This window comes from Equus asinus, chromosome 7 (genome assembly GCF_041296235.1).
Source record: "Equus asinus isolate D_3611 breed Donkey chromosome 7, EquAss-T2T_v2, whole genome shotgun sequence".
NCBI classification, from domain to species: Eukaryota; Metazoa; Chordata; class Mammalia; order Perissodactyla; family Equidae; genus Equus; species Equus asinus.
Window position 1 is genome coordinate 59,205,690 of NC_091796.1, and position 22,025 is coordinate 59,227,714.

At 48.6% G+C, this 22,025-nt stretch overlaps 2 long non-coding RNA genes across 2 annotated transcripts; one reads left to right on the forward strand and one right to left on the reverse strand.

Moving 5' to 3' along the window:
* The first annotated feature begins 1,670 nt into the window (after positions 1-1,670).
* LOC123287061 (uncharacterized) lies at positions 1,671-11,228 on the forward strand. Its single transcript, XR_011504552.1, has 4 exons — positions 1,671-1,810; positions 2,561-2,673; positions 10,177-10,332; positions 10,478-11,228. It is a non-coding gene; the product is annotated as an uncharacterized lncRNA (long non-coding RNA).
* LOC139045681 (uncharacterized) lies at positions 1,804-19,668 on the reverse strand. The gene is made up of 3 exons (XR_011504553.1): positions 19,183-19,668; positions 3,713-3,926; positions 1,804-3,253 (listed from the first exon to the last, which is right to left on the reverse strand). It is a non-coding gene; the product is annotated as an uncharacterized lncRNA (long non-coding RNA).
* Positions 19,669-22,025: the final 2,357 nt, after the last annotated feature.

The window sequence follows — 22,025 nt, forward strand, 5'->3', positions numbered from 1 at the left end:
GCTTTGCTCCTCAGAGTATCTCCTGACTCATCAGAGCTCATCTCCCACACTAATATGAAAATCTGAAATTGTCGAAACAAGAACTCAGGGAGTAACTATGCACTTTTCAAAAGAACCCCACATTCATTATGAAACATCTTTAAATAGCAAGCTTTCTTTAAATGTGGTGTGATTTAGTCACAGATTCAGATTCTCAAGGCTGGAAGGGGTCTTGAAATCCAAACTTTTTACTTAAAACAAGAAAAATGGGGCCCAGAAAAGCAGAGTGACTTGCCACAGCGCACAGCTTGTCGCTGCAGGCGGGACCAGAATCAGAACCTCAGAGCATTTGCCCTCTCTCCATCGAACCACTCTGCCTTCCATAGCAATGCTCACTAATTGATGTTTATAAACTGATAAATTATGTGCATGGACATACCATACACCAAGTTAGAGTCGAGATGCACATCCCTTCCTACAGAAGCACAGAGAAGTGGAAAGAGTGCTGGCTGGGAACCAGGAAAGCTAGGTGCTTGTCCCAGTTCTACAAGTGACAAACTGTTGTGACAGCGCGCAAGTTGGTCAGCTACTCTGAACCTCATTTCCCTTGCATGTAAACTGAAGTTCAGACCCTTCCCATCTCCAATATTCATGACTAACTGCAAAGAGCCTTGTAGGGTTAGGGACGTGTCACATGCAAAACAGAAATATGGAAGGGTTTGGGCTGAAAACTGCTGATTTAATTTGTTCTGTGCAAGGAGGGCCGCTGAAGCCGAGGTCTGCAGAGCTGGAGTAAAGGAACGCCAGTCGACGCCAAGATCCCCTTCCCGTTGCCGGGAGGCCCGCGTGAGAGGCGGCGCTGGGCGGAACGAAGGAAGGCGATGGTTCAAAGGGCGCGTTGGAGGAAGCAAGGGTCCGCCCGCCGCAAAGATCGCCTCCCTGCAAACAGGACGCTGGGAGCCCCTCGACCGCCACGATCGGCCGTCAGCGCGCTTTCCAGCGCCTGCGTTCGGGCGGCCCCGCTTTCTCGCTGAGGCTTCATTCGGAGGCGGGAGGCAAGGAGGGCACAGGGCCTCTCCGGAGCCCGCGAGCCCTGGCTGCTCTCCGGCAGCCACCCCCTCCCGGCGTGCGGGAGGCTCTCCGCAGGACTTTCTCTTTAACCCCGGGAGACACATCAACAGAGACTGTTCCCGGGTTATCAGTGAGACAGCGGAGGCTCCGCCCAGTGCCCCGCAGCCCTGCTCAGGCACAGCCTCTGCAGGAGCCCGTCCGAAGGCAGCATCAGGTGCGAAGAGGCCTTCCACCAACCTCGGGAGACCCCCAACAAGCAGGACTGTAAGAAGACATTCGTGCCCAGCATTTTTCACTGAGCGTAATGAAAGAGGCCAAAAATGCACAGAAGCTGACGATCTGGTGAGAAAAGCATGTCCAAGATACTGAAACCACCCGAGGAGGGCAGCCAGGTCCCAGTGGGTCTGTGGAAGCTCAGAGAAGGGAGAAGGTGGGAAAGACGCTGCGATCTGGCCCGGTAGATGTTCATAGTCGTCACACCATTTCCATGGCAAAAATGGGCACGTTGAATCCCAAGACAGCAATAAATGCTCTCCGAAGACAAAAAAAGGAGCCGAACCCCAGATGTTTTCCTTACTTGGGGCAATATTATGGTTTCCACTAAAACATTTGCCCTCTGTTTATAAAAACGCGGCAGAAAAGGAGGCAGAAGGGACTCTTCACCATGATTTTCCAGCTACTGTTGTGGCTCTTATTATCAGCGGTGGACTGGAAATTCCACCAGCACAGGTGGTGACTCTGATCTTGCCCAGAAAAAGAGGTAAGCAAATAAAAAGGAAACCACCTTATTAAACACAGAAAAACTCTCAAAAATTAAGAACCAAAATATTTAGAAAGGCAACCCCTTAAAAAAAAGCTTTAAGCATATTCAGCAATGGAAATTCCCCATCCAAAGAACAAAGGTGCTCAACCCAGGTGGTCAGACTTTAAGATCAGTAGGGGTGGCAAAGGAGCCTGTGTTTATGAATGAACCCATCTCACAGCGCACATGCCCTGCCATAAATAACACTTGTGGGGTCACAGGGGCACATGGCCTCGGGCACTGTTGTCACATCCTAACTCCACCACCATCAGGGCTTCCCTGTATGGTTATAACTATGCAGCTATAAGCATTTGAGTCTGAGCTTGCCCCTGCAGATCACATTTCGGAGGAAACCAAGGAAGCAGGCTTCTCATGGGGAGGCCTGGGTAAGGATGCGATGCACAGAATTGCAGAAACCTTGCAGGTTATCTGGCCTGACCCACCATTTCCAGGGAAGGAGCTCGAAGCCTAGGGGAGGGAGGTGATTGGCCCGAGATCAGCCTGGGGCTTGGTGACGGAGCTGGGACCGGGACTCAGGTCTTTAGACTCCTGGTCCACAGAGGCCATGATATCTTCACCCGTCAACAGAAGAGCCAGTGCAGGCAAACGCGCTGCCCAGTCCCACTCCCACCCTTGTAGGTTTTCCTCCGCATCACTGTCATTCCTCTGCTGGCGCATCCTGCCTCCCTCTCTCTTCTCCCTTCTCAGCCCCGTCTCCCTCATGCACATGGCCTGAGGACATCTGCTTCTTGTCACTAGACTGCCCCAGAGTATCCAAGCAGCACCTCCATCTCACTGGAAAGGCCTGCACAAGAAAGGAGGTGTGTGATGGGGGCAAGAGGAGGGGTGTAGGAGGAAAGGTGCGGGAGGAGGGGTGCGGGAGGAGGAGGAGGGGTGCGGGAGGAGGAGGAGGGGTGCGGGGGGAGGGGGGGTGCGGGGGGAGGAGGAGGGGTATTGGAGGAGGAGGGGTGCAGAAGGCACATGGGAGGTATGTAGGGAGCTTTAAAGGAAAGGCAGAGTTGTGACCCCTTGGGTCTGGTTGATTTCACAGGAGTGATTATTGAATGATAAGTCGAGACATGAGCTTATGGTCTTGCTCCTCATTTAAAGCTCTTGAAGGGGGGTGTCCATCCCAGGGCCAAAAAACGCCCTGTGTCCCTGCCAGGCCATCAGCTGAAAGGGCCGCAGCGCCTGTGCTGCAGGTGTCCCTCATCCCTCGCGTCGCACTCAAGCGGGAGGTCGGTATTTAGGCAGGACCTGGGGCGGAGGGCTGTGGTGGGCAGCTTCACAGGCTGCTGGCCCCGAGCTGCGGCTCTGTCGCTCTCACTCCAGGGAGACGGACTTTCTGACTTGGAAGCTCAAGAAGGCAGGACTCTTTTTTTTTTTAGTACTCGCCAGATTCTAAGAAAAATAGGGAGGAATGACAGTTTTATCAGCACGCGCTGGAATGTCCAATTGTCAGTTTTAAAAGCATAATCTATTTACAAGGAGAAGTTCAACCCCCATGGAATTTGTAGGGTGCATGGCTTTGTATTTCTTGATCCTCAGAAACTATGACTATCTGTGTGATTTGGGACCAAATGGATGGATGCTGGTCAGTGTCTTTGATCATCTGGACATCCATCAGACCAACATGAGGGAGGGAGGGAGTCACGAACTTCCAGTTCTGTTTTGGTTTTTTTTCAATCCAACCTAACTACAGTTTTTCAACAGACCTCAAATAATTTCAAAATGAAATTAACTTCTAGTCTAATTTTAGAATAAATATCAGTTATAGAACATTTGTATTGGTAGCAATGAGAAAAAAATGCAAATATTTTAACATAATAGGTATCTTCATGTGTAACTGTGTATACTCACCTTTGAGTCTGCTGGACTGAAATCTGTTTATTTGTGACATAAAACTCCTCAGAAGTTTGGAAGATGAGACTGAGCTGACACCATCCTGAGTGGCCTTCTCCAAGCGTCTGCTGTGTGAGGTGGGGTTCCCTGAAGGCCACCCAATGAAACCACCATCTGCACGGTGCTTCCGGGCCCTTTGGGGCACTAGGGATGTTTCCTTATCAGCCTGGCTCTGAGAACAGAGTTCCATGGACTGTTAATACATTTTATATTAAGAAGAAAAGAAAAAAAAGTTCCATGGACTAATAAATTTAGAGAATACTGGGTCAAAGAGAACTTGCTTGCCATCTACCTGGTCACCTGTCCCGCACCCATAAGTGATGAGACCTCAGGTAAATTGAACTCCAGGACCGGCTGAGAGCAGAGCCCCAGATCATCCACACCGTTTGGCCCTGTGCCCAGGGCGAGACTGGCTCTGGGAAGCCCTGAGATGATCACATGGACTGAACCCTCTGCGGCATTGCCATCCTATCACCTCTGTCTTCTCACCCTAGTCACTAATCCAACAGCTTAGCCTCTCTCTTAGCGACCAAACATCTACTTAAACAGTGTTTTGTGGCATCTGCAGATAAATCAAAAAATAGACGCTTTGCACGCAGAGGACAGAGTCATCTTTCCTCCTTTCCAAAATGGAACAAGAGGCATGGATTGAAATTGGTGTAGAGGTGAGGAAATCAAAAGAAAGCTACTTTGTTCACATCTCCTTTTAGACAAGAATTGTTGCTCCATTTTGTGTGTGTGGCCACCTGTGTGTGTGTGTTTTACATATACAAACTGCATCAAGAGGACCCCAAGCATTCTAATAAAAACTGACAAGGTCGACCAGCTAGCTAGGTATCTCTGTCTCCTCATTTCCCACCGCTTGACATTCTCTCAAGCCTCTACGTCCGTCGGAGGCTGAATTACCCGGCCATCACTGGATTAATTCCACGAGGGCGTTGTATGGACCACACGCCTGGTGCGGAGCCAGGCTCTGCAGCAGTGCCCACAGGTGTAGAAGACACAGCTTCTGCCCTCAGCGTGTTTGCCCTCTAGCTGGTGTTACACGCTCTATCCACAAACAGCCGAGCAGGAGAGGACTCTGAGGCAGAAGGGCAGGGGGACCGTGTTCTGGTCTTCGTTCTGAAATCAGTCCATCGCTGGGCTTCTCTCAGGCACACAAGGTTGAAAGTCTCAAGTATCAGATACTCCTTTGGACACAATTTTTCTATTTTCCAGTTGATTTTGTTCTTTTGGCGTGCAAAATGACACGCTACAATTTCCACACCTGAAAAGCGTTCTCTGTCTCTGTAGTTAGCCTCACTGGCTCCACCGCCTGCCCCTTTGCCTAGTAGCAGGTGCCATAGTAAGATCAAGCAGGGCTTCCATGAAAGCTGTTTAGCACCTTAATGCCAGGACTTTAAGAATTACTTCCTGCTTTGGAAAACAGCCGCAAAATATGAAAATCCAAAAGGATGAGTGACAGCCTGGGACGTGGCCTCGCTGAAGCCTGCAGAGCTTCACGGCCACGCGCTTGCTTCAGCTGGCTGCCTTATGCCCTGAGGACGTGGACCTGAGCAAGAGCTGCCGCGAGAGACGCCTTGCATTCTCCTGCGGTCACCATTCTCTCACTCATTTATTCATTTAGGTAACACAAAACATACTGGAGATATTTCCATGCAGCAGAGCATACAGTGAAAGAAGTGAGAAGGAGGGCAGGTAAAGCAGGAGAAATACTAAATGTTCTAGACAGGAAAAAAATGAATGCAGGTCCACTCCCACAAAGAAATGAAGAAGCGCTGCAGGAACCATGCTGCATAAAGATAGACCAAGAAGACTGTTGCTACAACAAAAAAAAAAAATGGGAGAAAACAAAATCTCAGGGGCTGGCCCTGTGGCCAAGTGGTTAAGTTCACAAGCTTCGCTGCAGGAGCCCAGGGTTTCGCCAGTTCGGATCCTGGGCGTGGACATGGCGCTGTTCATCAGGCCGTGCTGCGCCAGCATCCCACTTGCCACAATTAGAAGGACCCACAACTAAAGATACACAACTATGTACAGGGGGGCTTTGGGGAGAAAAAGGAAAAATAAAATCTTTAAAAAAATAAAATCTCCGTCTCACCAGTAGCAGATTAGTTGAATGAGAGAGAGTAGATGTGCACAACGGAGCCATTGGAAAGACCAGGCTCTCAGCACTGACGTGCAAAGATCCCTAACAGAGTGCTGTGAAGAGAAGGGACGAGCTGGGGGCTAGAATCAGCTCATTTTTGTTTAACCAAAAAGAATATAGATTCAAATCGTTGCTTTCAAATGCCATGAAAATTTCTGGAAGGATAAACATGAAACTATTCACAGTGGTTATCTTTGGGGACCAGGACTTCCATTCACTTTGCGTTTTTTTACCATGAGAATATATTATTTTTGTTTTTAAAAAAGTTTAAATTTTTTTAATTAAAAAATTATACCTCTAGGAAAACCGGTTCAAACACTACTCCCATGGGCCTCCTGGGCATGGGAGGCATAGTAGAATTCCTCTAAAACTCGGGAGGTCTGGTTTCTAGTTCTAAAAAGCCGTATTACTTTGCTCTTTGGCTTTATACCACATACCCTCTCTATGAATCAGCTCACCTTCAACAAAGTAAGGATTCTCAAGATGCTGTTAGAATAAAGGATGGAGAAACACAGTAATAAATAAGAGTAATAATCGCAGATTAGTTAATTGAGAGAAGTAGGAGGTTATGTGTGAAGTTGTACTGAGTTATCCTTAAAAGTAGTTCTCTAAAGCCAAAACCGGCACAAGACCAAGCTAGACCCCGCTACGCACGCCTCTCACAATGCTCCATGCTTGCCATAACTCTAAGGCACCAGCTAGCCCCTGACTACCCTTTGACCTCAGCTCCGCCCACTCACCCACCCACCCACCGGGTAGTTCCAGCTGCACTCCCCTCCTCTCTGTTCCTAAAGTAGACTAAGTACATTCCTCCTCTAACCTTTACAACTGCTCTTCGCTGCCTGAAAGCTTCTCTCCTGGCCGGTGACCTCACTTAGTTTGTGTCCCCAATTTCCACCTCCCCAGAGACGCTATCCTTTGTTGCCCTGTCTCGAATAGCAATATCCACCCACCCCATCATCACTGTCTCTCCTTCTTTCTAGCACATTATATTTAACATCTGTTTGCCCTCTCCTCCAACTAGAATGTAAGACCTTAGGATACCATGCAGCACATGGTAAGGAACAAAGCAAGTTTGCTGAATGAATGAATATATGAAAATTCCTTTGCATTTCTGTGTTATAATCTCCATATAGGCAGAGGTTAATTCGATCGTAGTGATTTCTGTATTCTAGTCGCTCAAAGAATGCTTATCCTACCACAATGGAGTAACAAGGACCGGATTTACCTTCTCATCTTAAAAAACTAAAACACTAAACAACATATAGAAGACAATGGTTTCTAGACATTGGACAACAGAAAATGCAGGATAACAATCCCTGAGAGGAGGGAAAGAAACAAAATGAGCCCTGTGATTGCCCTGCTTTCTGCCTGGAGAGAGTTTCCAGGCTGCAAAGCAGGAGGGGACACCCACATCGAGCCCTGGGGTCTCACTGAGCGGAAGAGAAAGAGGTGAGAATTCAGGGAGGCCAAGGAGGCTGGAGTTCACAGGGCAGAGTAACAGAGAGCAGCCTGGGACAACTTCACATACCCACCAGCCAGAGTGGGCAGTGTCACAATATACAGGCCCTCGGGTGTCATGTCTCAGGAGTAGGGAAAAATAAATCCTAGACTAGGAGCTACTCTGCTCCAACCTAACAAGGTTTAAAAGCAATCCTCAGAAGGGTCAAACGGCTTCCAAGCAACTTAACGGCATCCCAGAACAAAGCCCAAAATTACTTAAATGAGAACCAAAACCCAGTGCCCTACAAGGTCTAGCATTCAATCAAAAATTACCAGCCATGCAAGTAAGCTGGAAAACACAACCCATAATGAAAAGAAAAATTAATTTATACAGACTTAGAAATGACCCAAAGGACAGAATTAGTAGACAAAGTCACTAAAATAATTATTGTAACTATATTCCATACATTCAAAAAAGTAGAGGATGGCATAAACATGTTAAGGAGAGACATGGAAGATACAATAAAGACTCAAATCCAGCTCCTGGAGATGAAAAATATAATATCTGAAGTGAAAAATACATTGGATGAAATTAACAGCAGAACTGCAGAAAAACTGAACCCTAGCATTAAAATCTAATATGAAACACAGAATGAAAAAAAGACTAAAAAAGAAATGAACAGGACATCACCAAATTGTGAAACTCAGAAATTTAATATATATGTAATTGGAATCCCCAATGGTAAGGGGCAGAAAAAATACTGAAGAAGAAAAGGCCACATTTTTCCAAATTTGATGAAAACTCTAAATCCACAGATCCAAGAAATTTAAAAAACTCTAAACATGAGAAATATGAAGAAAACTACACCAAGGCACATCATTATCAAATTGTTTAAAACCAGTGGTGAAGAGAAAAATCTTAAAAGCAGTCAGAGAAAATTTACACATTACATACAGAGTAAAAAAGATAAAAATGACAGCAATTTTCTCTTCGGAAACAAAGCAAGTCAGACAACAGAGGTTCAACAGCTTTAAAGTACTGGAAAAAAAACTGTTGACCTGGAATTCTATATCCAGAAAAAAACTTTCAAAAATAAAGGCACAATAGATTTTTCAGACATATAAAAGCTGGATGAATTCATCCCTGGCAGATCAGCACCACAAGAAATGTTGAAGGAATTCTTCAGGCGGAGGAAAAATGACACCAGCTGGAAATCTAGATCTACACAGAGGAGTGAAGAACACCCAAAATGAGAGAGAGTCGTGACAACATTGTGGAAAAATTTTCCCAGCAGAAGCTGACGTTTTGCTCTTCTTTTCTCTTCCCGCAAGTAAGATGGTTGCACACAGAGCTTTAAGAAATTTCATGGAAATACTAATCAATTAATGTTATGGAATATCAAAAAAATTTTGTGAGCCATCACTGATATCTCATAAGGAGATACTTATTAAATGTCAAAGGAAGGAAGGGAGGGAGGGAGAGAGGGAGGGAAAAGATAGGAAGGAAGAAAAGGAGGGCGCAAGGGAGGGAGGGAGGAAGGGAGATAGGAAGGAGGGTGGGAGGGAGAAGGAAGCAGCACCATCATAGCGCTGGAGCCAGTTGTCTTGCATCGTGGGAGCTGACTGCTGCTGGAACATTTCCCCTCACTTGCTAGACCTCTCGTGTCCCTCAAGGGTCGGCGGAAAGCCTGGCCTCCCTCTGAAGTGTGCTCAGTCACCAGCCCCTCCTCTCCTGGGTTCAGTAGAAGAAAACAAGAAGGAGTCTTAGCACTCTCACTTTCAAAGTGATGGCCTCCATTTAAGGACTTAGAGGATATTGCACCAACACCCCTACAGGAGCCCTTCACTGAATGACTGCCAGACCAACAGAATGTTTGTAACGCCCTCAGAAACGCTTTACACCCTGTGCTAGGTCAACAACAGAGGCCAGGCTCAGTCCATTCCCTGATGGCTGCACTTAAATTAAGTCACGCATAGCATATTTGTATTTTGTACCCCGAATTTTACTCCAGGCCTGATCTGATCTGAAATATGATCTGAAACCTGATCTGGCCTGAATATAATGAGCAAGCATTAATGCCCTGTCCTCGGTGGGAGCTGAGGGCCTGAGGACCAGCCACGACCCGCCAAGCAGCGCCTCTCTCTGGGCCGTGCCACACCGGCAGGACATCCTTGCAATTGTGTGACCAATTGTCCAACAATTATCTAGTAGTCACTAAACAGCAGAAATTTTTCTGGCACTTTTTTACTCATTTCGAATGCATATGCTCTGTGGATCTTAGGTTTTATCTTCATAATGCGACGAGCACCCAATCAAGACTACGGTCAGCTCAGTCAGTAGTCAAACAGTTGCGAATTTTTGTGCAGACTAAAACTAATAACTGCCTGCCTTTTTCACATTTGAAGTCTCTATAGTGAATAGACACAGACAAGGACAGTGTCTCAAATGTTCTAAAGAACCGTCCTCAGTCCCTGCTAGCGTGAGTCCTGTCCCCAGTGGTGAACGTGGATCCCAACTTTACATTTCCAGGAGCAGGTTATTCGGAGCCAGGGGGTCGTGGGCCTTTTGTGAGCCTGTAGGAGCGACCATCAGCACAACGGCACAGGGGCTGGCTGAGCTGACCTTCCTCCAGCCAAAATAAACCGGCTCTTTGTGGTCAGTATTTTAACTAGATTACTGAATCAGCCTTGACATGCTTTCTATACGCAGACAAGGGCACGCCCCAACTGCCATAGGGTTGGTGATCTTAGAAAGGTCTGAATTTTCCACTCACTCCTGGATGTAAAAATAAGGAGAAGATAGGACAAGTTTTAACTCTTTTCTCCTTCACAGAGGACCACTGAGTTTTTTCCAGAAGTCTGGAGAAGAAAACAATCCTTAGCACTAATTTTTTTAAAGGAAGTTATTCATTTTCTGAACCTTCATAAAACAGGGCGATTGCAGAAGAGCCCCTGAGATGGTGACCGGTTAAAGCCACCGAGGCCCTGGGTGAGCCTTCTGGAGGGAGCGCAGGGGAGGGGGAGGGTGGGCAGAGCGAGAGGGAAACAAGCAAAGTGGGATGCTTCGTTTTTAGAAAAGTATAGTTAATACGAAAAACAATACGCTTTTTAACAAGCTCCTTCTGTCATTTCAGAAGCAACATAATACTCTTGCAGGCAAAGAGATCAGCAAAATACAGAGTCCCAGGTCCACATTATTTTCCAGGAAGACCTACTGTTCCGCTCATCCAAAACTTCCTTCTTATCGGAAGGGTGATGTCCACATTTGGCTTCCCTCAGAGGCTGTTTCAGGACATCTGCACTGGCCTGCCCTCCCCACCCCACGCCGACCCCCCGCAGCCCCCCACCTCCCCCACCCCCCACCCCCCACCCCCGCCAGTCCTCTCCCAGCTGCTCTTCAAAAGAAGACACACAGTTACCACTTCCACACTTCCCGTTAGTCTGGAAGCTTGAACCACTCTTCATTTTTCTTTACCCAACAACCAAGGCCCCGGATTTCCATTTGCCTTCCTGCTGCTTTAAACTTGGAAGCCCCTCTTAGGAAAGGAAGCCACCCCTGCAGGTCTATGTCGGCAATCTCTTCCTACTTCTCCCCTAGGGCAGCTCCCACCCGATGAAGCTGTTCCGCAGAGACAACAGCCTGGCCTCAGACCAATAGTTGTTATGTTTTCTGGACACTAATCACTCGTGACTTCAACGTATTACAATCATTGACTTCAACGTATTACAATCATTTTCTTCCAGTTTGTGACTTGATTTTCACTTTTTTTTTTAGTGTCTTTTGAGGAACCAAATTTCTAATTTTAATAGGAGTCAAATTTATCCCTATTTTTTATTCATTGCTTATGCTTTTTTGTCTTAATAAAAAAAAACCCTTCTCCCTCAAAAAGACTTGATGATATGTTGTTATAATCTTTTCTAGTGTTTTAATGTTTCTTAATTTCATATTTAAGTTTCTAATACAATTGGAATTAGTTTTTGCTATGGTATGAGGTAGGCCATCGTTTTTATTTGTTTTCATATGGATAACCATTTGTCCCAGCTCCTTTTATTGACTAGTCCATTCTTTTCTCACTTGTGTGCAATGACATCTATGAAATTTATCGTTTCTATATATGTGTATCTGTCTACATGTATATACATGAAAGACGAGTTCGTTGTGAGACCTCCAATTCCAATCATACACCACAGGGCTTGTTCTAGCCTGCCGCCTTAGGTGATCTGTAACTCCTTTCTCCGACAGTGAGAAGCATGGTTCTCATTATCAACAATATATTTACTTTTTTGCTCTATCCTAGAACAAACGCAAAGTAGTTTCAATTGTTACCAAAAAAGTCAGACCGGAGCAAACCAGAAGAGCTTATGTACAACCGGAAAGAAATAGGTCTGGAAGAGAAAGAAGCGAGTGGCTGTCTCCTTCTCCTAGGTTAAGAGCAGAGATCTGGACGCACAGGCAGCCCAGCTATGAGCACAGCAGCCCCGCAACACTTAAACAGAGTGACACCCACCCCGCAGGTGGAGCCTCATGCAGGGATCAGAGCAAAGAAGGTGATGCAAGCTATGGGATGCTGGTCCTCGCCATCACCATTGATGGTTCCACAATCATTCACTCTTCTCAACTAAGAGACAGGCATGAAATCCTCCTCCTGTCTCATTTTCCTGCCAAAAGGGTACCCATACAGAATCAGAACAAAGAGGATCTTGTTTCTCTGCTTAGTACTCTCTAGGATTTGGTTTGGAGATAAAAGTTCAATGTATTAAGGTCTTTGCCATTTTTTAATCTATTCTAAAAATCACATTGGATGACTCTGAGGTGCTGTCAGCCTACTTGGAAATGAGGAAACCCAGACAGCGTGGCTTCCGCCCTCTCAGGAGGCTTTAGCAGACAGTGAGGGTCCTAGATGAAAATTGTAGAACTTTGCTTTCCACTGAACCCTCATGCTTTCCCAAGAAGCTGAACTATCTAGAGAGAAACCTCTGGGGACGCGTCTGGGGGAGGTGAGGATAGCGGGAAGAGTGGAGCTCCATCGCCTCAAAGGCAGCTTTCCAGCCCTGCAGTGAAGGAAGTGCCATTCTTTCCCACGTCTCTGTCTGGCTAAATATAAATCCATCTTGGTTTATATTATGCTGCCTCTAATTGAATCACATTCTTCGTTTGTTTAATTCAGAAACAATAAGCCATCCTGAGCACTCCCCAGGAAGCCAGCCACGTCTGCAGCAGGCCAGTCCCGAGGCACGTCGGCCAGGGGCTGCCACCAGCATCGTGCCACAGGAGCACTTTGGGCCTTCAGATGTAAAGATATGATGGTGGATCAATTTTAGGAAACCCATTACGTAATTCGCTACATCAAGGAGTCTCAGAGAAAACCTAGTACCCACTAGATGCCGAGGAGGCGTCTCAGAGCACTGACCCTTCATTCTTGACTTTAACCAAAAAGTCCCGAGTAAAATCGGCACAGATGGCACTTCCTTAATGTGACAAAATAGCTACCTCAAAGCAGAAGCCAACATTAGCTCAGCGCCCGTGGTGGAGCGCTTGGGACACCTCGTGTAGGGCAGGAGCAGGACAAGTATGTCACTGCCACCCTGTTCTCTAGATTTATGCCGGAAAATATCAAAAGGGAAAGAAGGGGGAGCTAAAGCAAAACAGCCATTATTTGTGGATGATAGGATTATATACCAGAAAACCCAAAGAATCCATTAAAAACTAATAGAATTTAGAAAAAACTTGGTCATAAATCAATATCTAAAAAGTCACTAACTCTGTGAGGTCTTGGTTTACCGTTTAGCATAAGCCATTTTCTTTCATTCATTTGACTACTGAGCACCTACTGTGTGCCAGTACTGTGTGCCCAGGTGCCCGGGAGTCAGCAGAGAACAGAGCAGAGTAGGTGCTTTCCTCTCGTGCAGCTTACCTCTCGGGGGACAGTAAACAAGGGAAGCAACAGATATGTAATGTCCATGTGGTAAGACATCTGTGGTGAAAAATGAGGCCAAGCAAGGCATCCAGTGACGGGGTGAGGAGCGTCTGCTTTCGTAGGGAAAACAGAGAGCTCCTCTGCAGAGCCAACCCTGGGGGAAGTCCTGGAAGAAGCAGGGGCACCAACAGATACTGGAGCAGGAGAAGGCCTCCCAGAGAGGACATCAGGGCCTTCCGGTGGGTCTCAGAACCGTGAGGGGTAAGGGAGACCTCAGAGGGTGAGGCCAGACGTCACAGGAGAATCTTGTGGGGCCCACGATGCCATCAGGAAGACCGGGGCTCTTACTGTCTCGAGCACTTTCAGGAGAGAAGCAGCGTGATCAGACTTTCTTTCTGTCAGAAGACAGCAGGACACAAGAGATACCATCTCATAGCCATTAGGATGACTGTCAAAAAAACCCAGAAAATAACAAGCATTGGTGAGGATGTGGAGAAATTGGAACCCTTGTTCACTGCTGGTAGGAATATAAAATGGTGCAGCCACTACGGAAAATAGTATGGCAGTGCCTCAAAAAGTTAAAAATAGAATTACCATACGATCCTGCAATCCCACTTCTGGGCATGTATCCAGAAGAATTGAAAGCAGGAACTCAAAGAGCTATTCGTACATCCATATTCATAGCAGCATTATTCATAATTAGCCAAAGGGTAGAAGCAACCCAAGTGTCCATCACAGGTGAATGGATAAACAGCTTGTGGTCCATCCATACAATGGGGTATTATTCAGCCTTAAAAAGGAACCAAATTCTGACACCTTCTACAACGTGGATGAACCTGGAGGACGTTATGCTAAGTGAAATAAGCCAATCACGAAAGGACAAACACTTTATGGTTCCACTTATATGAGGGACCTTGCGTAGTCAAATTCATAGAAAGTAGAAGGGTGGTTCCCAAGGGACTGGAGTGGGGGGAGTGAAGAGTCGTGGTGTAACAGGGACAGAGTTTCAGTTTTGCAAGATGAAAAGAGTTCTGGTGATGGAGGGTAGCAATGGTTGCACAACAATGGGAATGTAATTAATACCACTGAACCGGACACTTAAAAATGGTTAAGAGGGTAAATTCTATGTTCTGTGTATTTCACCACAATTAAAAGAGAGAGAAGATGAAGAGGGCCTGGGCTAAACAGTCTTCATTAAAATATTGTTTTATACATTATACAGCCCAGAGTTCTCGTCAAGATGGCGCTGTGAGCAGACGTTGAACTCGCCTCCTCCCATGAACACAACCAGCTTACAACAATTCTGGGAAGAATCACCCTGGATTGAAAACTGAAAACTGGATAAAAAGAATCCCCACGAGAAGGGACAGTCCTGACGAAAGCAGAAGAGGCAGTAACTCCAGCTAGAGAGGAAAAAAGCCACCTTTGGGAGCAGCGGAGCTTCTCAGCTGGCCAGGCGGGAGCACCTAAGGTGCGCAGCCCTCCCTGGAGGAGTGAGGTCCGGAGCGGGGGCAATACTGCTATAACCATCCTTCGGACTCAGCCCAGCTGAGAGCGGGGGTCTTACTGCCTGGCTTTGCTGGCTATTAACTGCAGCGAGGACACTCCAGAAAAGCTATCAGCCAAAAGCCGAAAAGATCCAGGTCTTAAAGGGCCCATGCACAAACTCACTCATTGCAGCAACCTAAAATCACCAGAGAGAAGGCTGACTGTCCTTCGGTGAAACAAGACTCACCTGGTGGGCTCTGGGGGCATCTTGGTGAGAGGAGGATCCTCTCCGGAGACTGAGACATTGGTGGGGGCCATCGTTCTGAGCTGGTCCAAGCCTGCTGATACGGACACAGGTGGGGGCCATTGAGGTGCGTCCCTTGGGCTGTTAGCCCAGGGGTCTGCCACACCCACTAGAGCACAGATTTAATCCAGTTCAGCCAGGGCAGGCAACCCACCCTAGGGACTGGCCCCACCTAACAGCAAGCCCTCAGGCTACTTTTCAGCCTGCATTGACTGAGTGCCTTGATCCTCTACAGGCAGGCAAGGGTGTCTGCCTCTGTGGGGCAGGGCCTGTGTGAGGACCAGGTGAACTGTGGGGGGCATTGGGGCAGAGGTGGGGGCCTCTGCAGTGTGGCGGTGGGGTAAGCTCCAGGGGGTTGTGAAGTGTGCACAGACCAGGACTGTGCTGACAGTGTATGTGGTCCAGAGGGGGGTGAGGCTTATCAGCGGCAGAAGACTTGTGCTTCACAAATAGCCATCAAAAGGATCAGCCCCACCTTCCAAAGCCTGAAACAACTGAGCACCTCCATGCCAAGGGCTAGCCCCACTCAGCTGCACTCCTAAGAGAACTGACATCAGCCTTGTTGGCCTGAGGCCTATCACAACTGTAAGCCCCTGAGCCTAGCAACCGGGTACACTGGGTAGCAACCCAATTAAGTGGACAATCGCAATAAGAGTGTGCTAATAGACTTTGTAGCCAACAGTGCTGAGGCCCCTCCAAACCGGATTTACAAACAGCTGGCCAGGGAAGGAAAGATCAGACTCCCTGGGTACCTGCAGCAGGAGCAACCCTGCCACAGCAGAAGGACACAAGTAGCCCACAAAGGGGTCACTCCTGGTTCTTACGGACTGGTGACGAGAGGGAAGCACACAGCTGGTCCTCATAAGGCATCTCATACATAAGGCCACTTCTCCAAGATCAGGAGACATAGCTGACTCACCTAGTACAAAGAAAATAGCACAGAGAAAGAGGCATAATGAGGAGGCAAAGGAATACTTTCCAAGCAAGGGAACACTACAAAACACCAGAAAAAGAGCTAAGTGAAACAGAAACTAGCGACCCCCTTGACAAGGAATTCAAACAAAATATAATGAGGATGCTCACAGACACGCAGAGAAGAATGCATGAACACAGTGAGCACATCAGCAAAGAATTGGAAGATATATTATACAGCCCAAGTGGCCCCAACTGACAATCGTCCATTAATGCTCAAGTGTCTACAGCAGGCAACCGAGGTAAGCGGCCCTTGCAGAACGCAGCGAAGAGGCACGATTCCTGTGGAAATGCCGCACGCCGCACAGCCACTGCTGAAGGCAAACTGCACAGCGGCCCCTGCTTGCCCTCCCGGAGCCAGACACAGCTCACGTGCCATTCAGAGGAAACGCCAGGCTGACTACCAGAAGTCCTTGAACAGCAATTTAAATCTTTACAGGAATCTCTGGGAAAATGGCAAAAAGAGCTCTCATCCATGACTCATACCAAAACTTCTTACTCTGCCCCATCTGTCTCTCAGTGTCCCCCCACAAGGAGGCAGCCACCCTTGTCCCTTCCTCCCCTTCAGATGCCAAAGAAAACCTTCTCCCTCCAGCCTGCCCTGGCTGTGCCGCCCTCCTCGCTCAGCCCTCTGGATCTTACACACCCCTCTCTACCCCGGACAGTCTGGGCTGGTTCAAGCTCCCTCAACCCAACAAAGCAAAACAGAGCAGGCAGAGCAGCCTTCTCCCCCCCCGGCAGGGATGCGGGGCTGGCATGCTCGGATGTCCTCCCCTGTCAAAAGCACTATCAGCTGTGTTGTTTTATTTTCCTCACGGTGATCAGAGTTTGGGAGGCTGCTTCAGAGATCACACAGGCTGAGCGACAAGCAAGTCTGATGACAACCATCTCCTTGGAACAGCGGCTGGGCCGCTCCATTTATGTTAGGGCACGATCAACCTTTAAAGTCACCCCACGGCTCTCTGATATTGAGCACCACATTGGACAGAGCCCCCTTGATGTCCTCTGTCTTGCGATCCCTCACCTGACCTTTCAGACTCCAGAGAGCCCACTTTCTTCCCAAAGCCCCCTTGTGGTGAGACAAGCACTCAGCAAACGGGATTTTACCATCCGACTGTAGAAATGGCCTATCCGTCCAGAACCATGTGTCCTTCTGATAAATTATGCAACAAGAGCCAATAAGAGTGCGCTGTCTTTTAAAACCCCATTGGTCCTAGCGAAGGGCTCTCAGCTGCTCTTAGCTCTGTGAGTCGCTGCAGTCTGTAAGCCTTCGGCCCCACATTTGTGCTGTCCTACCTTCCAAAGAGGGACATGCGAGAACCTTCTAAGTTTGGGGGATTTGTGGAGCTGAGCTGAGCCCTTTGCTCTCAGGGCATCTACTCTCTGGGCTAAAAATGGAAGCTTAGATAAGACCAGAACCCTTCTGGGCACCTCCTGGCAGCTCACTACTTGTCCACATCATTGCAACATCTTCCAACGCAAGGCCAAGCCCAGAGTTTCTGTGATTCTGGGTCTTCCCTTTGATGTGGTTTTTGAAAATACAAGTAATCCTTAAAGAGCATCTCTTACCTCAAACCACAGCTCCAGGCTATTTTCCAGGAACGGGGGTAAACTCTGCTCTGAACTTCCTCCTCTCACCTTCATCAGAATGGCCCATGATTTGCCGGCCAGTGGAGCCTGGGTGGCAGAGCAGAGGAGGCAGAAGGCTCCCGGGGAAAGAAATGCACCTACAGCACTGTCCGTGTCACCCACTTCCCTTCCTGAGGCCAAGTTAGACCCCCACGTGCGGGGCTCCTGGAGCCACCAGCTCAGGCCTTGCTGCACCAGCTACGAGTGTTCCTCCCCGTTCTAGCTCTGGGCTTCCACGTTCTCCAAAGCAGGAGCAGCAACCTCCACTCGAAGGGGGAAATGAAAAACAATATTGGCTGATGGCCGAGCAGCAGCTGAAAGTTATCACTTTGAATCTTCACATTTTTCTGTCTTTGGATATTTGTTCTAAAAGGACACGTTTTCCCTGTAAAGTGGTTCCATGCCATTTCTCACAACAAATGTGATGATTAAACAGACAACAATTCTTCATTTAAAGTTTGCGTTTTCACAGTCACAGGAAGTGACTTTTTCAAATGTCATATTTGTGTGCAGTATAGCTTACAAATGCCAAGCACCATCCAAAGCTCTTCCCGGCCTATTTGAAGTGACACCCACCCTCTGGCCCGTGAGCGTGAGCTCCACAGCCTCTTTATCAAGGTGCGCTGACATTAAGGGAGGCTGCAAGGTGGCAGGAGGTTGGAGCTTGGGTGCCACTCAGAACACAGGAGCCTCCACCCCCACTCCTGCCCACGCTGTACGCGAAGTGAGTGTTGCGTGAGCAGACAGCTGCCGTGGACCCAGTGGCCGGGTACACTGCATGGTTTAGGCCCCTGACATCAGCTCATTTCATCCTCACCACAATTCTATGATGTAGACCCTTCTGTTTCTCAGGTAATCTCTGAATTCTGCTTGTAGATTGCTGTTTATGACACTCTGCTGTGGCAGTCATGCCACCTGGATGCCTGAATTGTGTTATTCTTGAGATCTGGGCATCTTTGGTCCCACAGTAAGTATGGGCTGAATGGGTGGGCCCATCGGGGCCGAAATTGCAGGGAAAACCAAAACCAGGAGAAAAACTCATCCTAAGGGGTGAATGAACTGAGGTCAGCATCTATGGCTAACAAGGAACGGGTCAGATTCACACAGAAGGGTGACTGAGTACACTGCCAAGTACCCACCACACACGTTGTCGCTGGCTCAGGCCCTGCGGACACACTCCTGGTGGGACGGGACCAACAACATTCTAAGATGTCCAGGGGGCACAAACACCAGAGCAGTAGTACCTGGGATTGGCTATGGTGATGGCAGGAGCAGCCCTGAGGGGCCTGCACACGATGGCTGCCGAGAGCCCGCCTGGCCGTGAAGAAACATCAGCACGTCCATGGCCCTGAGCACCAGGCACTGTCAGACTGGACAGTGTGTCCCAGACACTAGCGCCAGCCAGGAAGCCCTCCAGAAGAAAACTGAAGAGAAGAGGCTCAGAATTCATGCAAAAGCTTTGGGGCTAAGGGCTGTGCCACGGATTTTAGTTTCCCAAATGCTTTTCTGCGCATCTCCCTGTACTCACCAGGTTCCCTCGAGGCAAGGCTGCTGGCCGCTGACGTGCTGCACACACGGTGGACACAGGTCTCCCTCAGGGGACCCCCCCACTGAGGTGGCTCCTGCTCACCCGGGCGGGGCCTGCCACAGCCCTTCCAGACAATCTCCTCAAGAAGCTTCTGCTTTTTGCTATTTTACATTTTACTTTCACTCCCAGCCAGACCCAGTTATGCTGGGCTCTCCGGGCTGTCCACGCAGTCGGCCGCCCCAGACCCCAGCTTCTGCAGCTCAGCACCGGCAGCTTCTCTTCTCTTCTAGGCTCGGTCTCTTAGGTGAGTTGTCAGCATGACCAGAATCTCTCACACGTCTGTTTAGATAAGCCCTTCCAAATTCTCTCCAAAATGTAACTTTGTTTTTCATCTGATTATAAAAATGACACACATTCAAACAAGACAGAAAGGAAGAGAGAAAGTAAAGATTGCCTGAAATCCCATTTGCTCATGGGGAAGTGAACAAATTTTGCAATGTCGAGCCCGTATTTCTAGTCTCAGCCATGTCCGCGGGCCAAAGGGAACTGGCCCGGCTCTGTTAGCACATCTCTGCAAAGCAGACGCATGTGGGCAGCCCCAGCACACGAACTGGGCCACCGCCCGTGCCACAGTGGGTGCCACAGTGGCTGTGCCGCTGGCATCCGCTTGGCCTGCTGGATTGAGGCTTGTGCCTGCAAAGCTTCTGTGAGCACATCAAATAAAGCCGGCGTCAACGTCAGATGTGGTTGTTGTGTGGTCTTCACTGACCTGTTATGGAGCCTGCGTCCTCCTTGGGGTCATTTGCCATTTTCCCCTGGCTACCTCTCCCCTGGCAAAATTTATCTTTTGACACAGATAATTCAGCTCTTTGATAAACTTTCACTAAGACAGAATCTTCTCAGTCGCTCCTAAACCTGAGGGATTTTGCAAAAACAACAGGGTGTGAACTCCAAGTGGTTTTAATCCCAGCGGGGGAAGTTCAGTGACCTGAAATTGCACAGCGAGCAGACCAGTGGAAAACTGCCTCCCACAGCCGGGAACCAACCACAGGCCGAGAAACAGCATCACCACAGCGGTGGCCCAGAGCCAGGTGTCCCCTAAGCAATGACGTTCAGCCGGCTTTTGTCCGACCATGAACTGCGAGTGCTTTCCTTGTAAGTGTGCTTTTGCGAGCATGACTTCAGCCAAAGTCCCCCCTTGGCTGGTGTCTAGAGGAATGGAGGGTGGGGGTGGACAGTTGGGCTAGTAAATGTGGGCCGGGGGCATCTTGAAGCTTGGGAAGAGGAAGAGTCCCACCCACTGGTAAGATGGGCGCGCTCCAGACCCTCCTCCTGGTATGCTGTGACCCTCTCAGAATGAGCGGGAAAACCATGGAGCTCTCCCATTAAAATGCACGTGTTCCTGGAGGAGAACCACACGCATGCTCTCGGCCATGATGGTCTAGAAGGAATCATTTCTCAGGAAACTGATGGTTGGGAGCAGCAGGAGATTGATGCCAGGGGAGGGTAGCTGGCCAGGGAAAGGACAAGTCTGAAGCCACTGGGCTTGGGAGGGGGAAGCATGGGCCAGGTAGCCCGAGAAGAGCAGGGAAAGGTTCCCGGGAATCCTTGACTCCTTGTCTCACCTTCTACAGCTAGTCAAGCACCAAATCCTGTCAATTCCACCTTCTTACAGAATTTGAATGCCCCTCGAGGGCCATTCCCTCTGCTCAGGCCGCCATCGCCCTTATCCAAGTCAGAGCCACAGCTTCTCCCTGGCCTCAGCCCTCCAGTCTTGCCCTCAGATCCACTCTCCATGTTGCAAATGAAAACCCCTTTGACTGCTTTGAGATATATGTGTATATATCTGATGTCACCTACCCTGCTCAAAGTCACCCAAGTGGCCCCCATCACTCTGCAGATGAGCTGCAACTCCCGCAGCCGTTTCCAGAGGCTTCACAGCCCACCCCCCTGTGCCCTAGCCTCAAGGCTTGCTCTTCCCGCCTTCCATATGGCGCTCCTGCCAGACTCAGCAGGAGTCTCTGATGACTCAGCAGGACTCATCCTGCTCCCCCCAAAAGGCTGCTGCCTCCCACCCCTCAGCCCCATGCCCGCTCTTCCCATTCCTTTTCCTATACTGTCTTCCTCTCTTTCCACCTTGCTTACTTAAAAGTCACTGACTTGTACATTCCTTCCTCTTCCCACCAGATTGGGTGATTTTCATCAAGAGGAGAGGTTCTCAACTCTGGCTGCACATGAAAATCTCCTGGAGAGTTTAAACAGAAACTGTACCAATGCCCAGGCCCGACCTCGCATAGAACAATTAAATCAGCCTCCCTGGGGGGGTGAGCCTGGGCCGCCAGAGTCTACTAGAGCGCCAGGGTTGAGTGCTATTGACTTAACCTATGCACCCCAAGTACCAGGTCCTTTCACTGTGGTAGCACTTACAAAATGAAAGTTATTGGCATTGCTGTCACATCCTCATCACCATCAGTGCTATCGCACCAATCCTTGACATGCTATTCTAATATCCAACTTCTCTCTGATTGCCACATTTCAAATTTGGAGGCAAAGCCCATCTTCATTGCCAGGCTACCTTCCTCAGGGTGCCTGACCCACCGAGAAAGAGCGCCTGTTGGCTGCTTGGCCACATTTAAGACACCAGGTGCTGCATCTCCATTCACTTCTGCTGTTTTGACTCCGGAAACAAAGACAACAAGTGAGGCCACATATTGGAAAAGAGTTTGCTGGAGGCTCGCGGGCTCTGGTTGCAGGTGCCAGAGCGTGTATGCACAGAAAGGCTCTCTTCATCGTGGTTTGGACAAAGAGCTGTTCTCGTCATTGATGAAGAGACTGCAAAGATT